Below are 5,583 nucleotides of genomic sequence, written 5' to 3' on the forward strand. Positions count from 1 at the left end.
TTAGTTTTTAAGGTTGCTGAGATGAAAGGGTGAACAATAAAATGTAAAAAAAAAAAATATGGATTTTAGTGTCTAATCCATAGCTTTTGAGGTTGCAGAGATAAACACCCCTGATGCCTTTCAAGTCTAAGTTCAGCCCCAATTGGAATGGATGTGATAAAATGTTGGGCAATGTAACTGAAGCAACTATCTTAATAGGAAGAAGAGAGAGAGAGAGAGAGTGTATCAATTGTCATTCAGAGTTTTCTCGGACAGCACCAGGTTGTTCAGCTAGTGTGTATATATAATATTCTTATAATGTAAGTTTTGTAATGCAATTATAATTTTGGTAATATGATTAATTCACTTCAGAACCTGTGTATCATGTTATGAAATGTATGTTTTTGTGTTCAGATTCCCACATTTAAAGATAACACATGTTAAGTAGTTTAACTTTTCATTTTGCAACATACGTAAGACAGAGAGAAAGAGTAAGCGCTTATATGTAAGCCTCTGGAGAGGGTTGTTTTTCACATCTTGAGAATACCTTTGCTAAGCTGATTTTTTTATCATCCTAAAAGTAGCTCCATTAATGAAACAAGGGGCCCTTGTTCATTCCTACACATCTCGAGAAGGCCTGAGCAAGCTGATTTCTTTATCCGAGCAAACATACATAGGGACCTCCCAGGCTGCATCGAGTCCTTCGAGAACCTTCCCTACAATGATGTTATCCATGTTTAACATAGAGAGATGAAGTAATATGTTTTCGTCTTGAACTTGATGCTAATCGCCCATATGCTTATACCCTTATGGGGATAGAGAACGATTCATTCGATTCCGAGACCTAGCCGCTTGCGTTAGAAATCTCTCTCTCTCTCTATCTCTCTCTTAAAATCTCTTATCTCTCTCGCTCCCTCACTCGAGATTACCATAATGTAATTCATGTTAATATATAAGGTGGTCACTCAATATATAATTCTTAGTAATATATGTGTTGTTTGTGGAATATGAGCATAGTGTTAGTATTATTTTTGTGAAGGCGCCCACGAAAGGTTGAAGATTGTAACAGGCCTGCGTATAAAAGGTGTTTTACAAATGTTTTGAAGTGCACTTCGAGGTTTTATTTTACGTGTGGATAAAATTATAATTTTTATGCAAATTTTCTTTTGCTTTGTTCTTTTGACATGTCCATTGCATATGCTTAATGTTTGTACTGTCAGTGCTTTAATTGTTTTCATATTATGCATTATGTTTTTTTGCATTGTCTTTATTTTGTTTAATTAGTTTGAATAATATTCTATGGCGTAATTGTTCAAATCTAACACTTGCAAATTAATTTGTATTTAATTAAATTTCATTCCAAATTTAATTATTGCTTTATAATTTAATTTAATTAATTTTCTTGATAAACTTTTATTTAATTTTGCTTAATAATTAATTCAAGAATTAATTGAACTTTTGTTTTCAAGTAATAAAAATTTCTCTGAAATTGTGAATTTCACTGATAAATTTTGAATTTAGAAATAAATTTTTATATTCAAAATTTATATGAGCATTTTGTTTTTTTGGTTCCCCACCAGTAATATATTTTATTTTCGTTTAGGTAGAAATATAAAGTGATAATTGTGCCGTTTCCCACAAATAAATCAGAATCAGGGAAATACTTAGATTTGAAATTGTAGTAGGAGTGATGCCCTTTAATTAAGATTACCTCACAACTATTTTAATGAACTTAGACTGATTGTTTTCTTGACTGTTCAGTTCTGTAAGGGATCACTATTACCTTTAGAGTATTCAGTCGTTTAGTATTTGTGATGAACGGTCAGATGTCTGGCTGTAGTGAGGTAAGTAATAACCAGGTACTTGAACACACTGTGCCCTAAGTACAAAGGGTGTCCCAGACCCAGGAATAAAAGGGTCTCTTGTGCTAACAAGTACAAATGGTAAGTGAAATAACCAAATACTTGGCAATTTGGCTTAACAAATACTAATGGTGTCCAGACACAGATCTTTGGCTACTTCGTGCACCAAGTATTAATGGTGTCAAGACCCAGATACTCTAGGCCACTTCGTCACAATATATATATATATATATATATATATATATATACATATATATATATATATATATATATATATATATAATATATATATATACATATATATAATATATATATATATATGTGTATATATATATATATATATATAGATATATATATAAGTGAATGCTTGTATATTTGTTTGCCCACTATAGAAATCCTAACTGCTTGACAGACCCAGATACAATTTTGCACGCGGCCTCTGTGTCACTCCAGAAAAGTTTTTAACTCAAAATGAAACCCTTCCCCCGCGACAGACATACACACACAGACAAAGCAAATAAAACTTTCGATTTTACGTTACCTTTTCCTTCAGCGTTACTTGGTTAATTCTCATGATGGTTTTGCAAAAGGCAGGAGTTGTATAGATTAGATGTTTGTGTTTGGGCAGACTGTACAGCAGTGTATGAAATTTATAAATCTCACCAACTTGGCCTCTTGTTATCGTTTTATTACGGAGGTTATATGACGATATATGCACATCATTGTTATGGTCAGTCTTATGTAACTGTTATTTGCAATAAAGAGTATGGGCCTGTACTGACATATTATATCACATCTGCTAATTGCCCTCGTCATGAATTGTACATATAGTGACGAAAAAGGTTCGAGACTGAGGAGAATATTTTTAAACTGGCATAAGCTTAATATTTTACCGATGCAGAATATCCAGATCTCAAACTCACGTTAAATGCCACCCGTCTAACAGAACTGAAACCCGGTTAGGAAAATGTCTCGAATTCTAAAACCTCGACCCAAAGACTTTAAAAAAATTCATATTTTTCAGTTCTTCTCCTCTCTCTCTCTCTCTCTCCTATTCTATCCTCGTCTCTCTCTCTCTCTCTCTCTATCTCCTCCTCTCTCGCTCTCTCTACACACACACACATATATCTATCTATATCTATCTATCTATCTACTATCTATCTATATCTATCTATCTATATATATATTATATATATATATATATATATATATATATATATATATATATATATATCTCAGTGTAGCACGAACGAACACGTTCTTGGGAATATATTTCAATCCACGGTAGAAAGGTGCATATTCTACATTTTCAAGTTCACACTGAATGTAATAGAAGTTGACTGACCTTTAGGCTATATACAAAAACAGAAAGGGGGGAGGGGCGCTGCAGATTATCGAGGAATTATCCCAGTTGCCAGCATGGCCTGTCTTAAGCCAATGATCCGCAATGCCATTATTCGTTAAGCCTCTTGATATGGCATATTTGTGCTGAGAGCATCTCACCTTTAGATAATTGGATGTTTGTTATATATGTTATTATATTGTTTACAAGGAATACTGTATACAATATTGTTTGAATTTAACGGGCTTTTCTAAATTAGTTTACTTCACAAATTATTATTATATTTAAATACTAAGTTATATCAATAGTTTTTAAAATGGGTACAGCTGGAATGAAATTAGGATAAATTGGAACACAGAGAATATTATGAAGTTCTTTGTTAACACTGGTTGGATTGTAATATGTCTTTTTTGCCGTATTTTTACAAAGTTCCAAAAATATGGAGGGTAACTTAATGAATATCCTATTTTATCAATAATTTTAAACTCATCCTCCAAAATTTCAGGACTGCAAATTCTAAGAGCTCTAAGATGCATACTGGAAAATGTTTACACCTTAATTTGTTTAGCATGATTAGAGTAAAAACGGATCTATGACAAATTATTCGTGAGTTTTCTATATACTTAAAAAATATTGCTGTCATTTTTAATAACGAAGACATCCAAAAATGGTATACAATTATTTTCTTCATATTCTATTGTAAATTTTATGGATGGTACAAGATTATTAATTGTATGTAAGAAATCAGGAATATTTTCTTTTACAATACAAAAACAGTCGTCTACCTATCTAACCCGAAACACCTTAGAGAATAAATTTCTTGGGATAAGTCTGGACTCAAAGAACTCCATGGAAATATTAGACAAAAGTGGCAAAAGAGGGTCACCCATGGCCATACCAAATATTTGTTCATAAAAATTATCTACATAATAATGACGTTGCTAGGTGATTCTAGATTTTACAAGTCCAAATGTTGTGATAGATACTGAAGTAAGTTATCAATCGGAACTTTAGTAAACAAAAATGTTATATCAAAACTGGTTAATTTGTCAGCACTGGATAACTCATTATGGGAGTGTCTAGCACAGAAATCAACAGATGTTTGTAAATGGGAATTTGAAATAGTACCCAAGATAGGTCATAGTAATTTAACTAGATAGTTAGAAAGTTTATAGCTAATAGAACCAGTTGAACTAGTGATGGGACGGACAAGGAAATTTCTTTTATGGGTCTTGACCAACCCGTACATGTAAGGTAAAGATGGACCAGTCGTCTTACTTTCTTTTTTATTGAACTGAATTCCTTTAGTATAGATTTTATTTTAGAATTGAAACTTTTTATGGCATCAGCTGATGGGTCTTTCCGTAGTTTTTTGTAAGTACTAGTCAGATAATGAGTTTTCTATTTTTTCCACATAACTAATTTGATCCATTACTACAAAACAATTTAATTTCCAAACTTATCTTTCTCCCCTTCTTGAATTTCATCTATAAACCTTTTCGGGAAGTTCACTATTTTATTAGGTACTTGAAGTAATCCGAAAAAAGGCCTTTAACTAAATTGATTGAGGGTGATATATTGTGTTTATCTTTTCCAGTTTGAATATCCCTGAAATGATGTCTGTACACGAAATTCACTAATGGCATACGATAAACCATAACCTAAAGTGCATTTAAGATTCTGGTTCAGTTCTCAACTTGATAGGTTTATTGCGCAATCCTTTTTATATTTGTCAGTCCAGTCGTTTATCCCAATGAGGCTTTTTAATTTTTTATCCAGGTGATGCACTAGTTTGTTTAGATTGAATCTAAGGTTATTATAAATTTTGTCCAGTTGCACTTTTCTCTGATCCGGTGGAATCTTGTTCATGAAATTAAAACTGTCATTTCTGAATTTCTTGAAAATATTAAATTCAAGCCTTTTGTTTTTTCTACACGTATGTATGTTCGTTGAGGGAGATCACACAATTCATTAAAAGGAGATTCACCGTCCACTCGTAATCGCCGAGTATTACGATCTCGACTCTCGAGATCGACAGGTTCTTAAAAATAAGCAATTGGGCCGTAGTGACTGACGACAGGTGACAAACAAAGGAGGGAGGAGCATAACAAAACCAAAATAATGACAAAATAGGCTGTATAAGGGCAATAACAATCTATAAATATAATAAATAGAAATAGGCAGCATAATAACTAAAATTAACACTGAAGCGGCATAATGATACTCAGAGCAAAACAGGGAACACTTCCTCAAACAATGAGGACAACAGTCCAATGCCGGACGATCAAGATAGAGACGATACGACAACCACCTCGTCCTTGGAATGCTGGACGATCAAGACAGAGTTGATACAACAACCATCTCGTCCTCAGATACGGTATGGAAGTCCTCCTCGACCAC

Source organism: Macrobrachium nipponense, chromosome 6 (assembly GCF_015104395.2).
Source record: "Macrobrachium nipponense isolate FS-2020 chromosome 6, ASM1510439v2, whole genome shotgun sequence".
Taxonomy (NCBI): Eukaryota; Metazoa; Arthropoda; class Malacostraca; order Decapoda; family Palaemonidae; genus Macrobrachium; species Macrobrachium nipponense.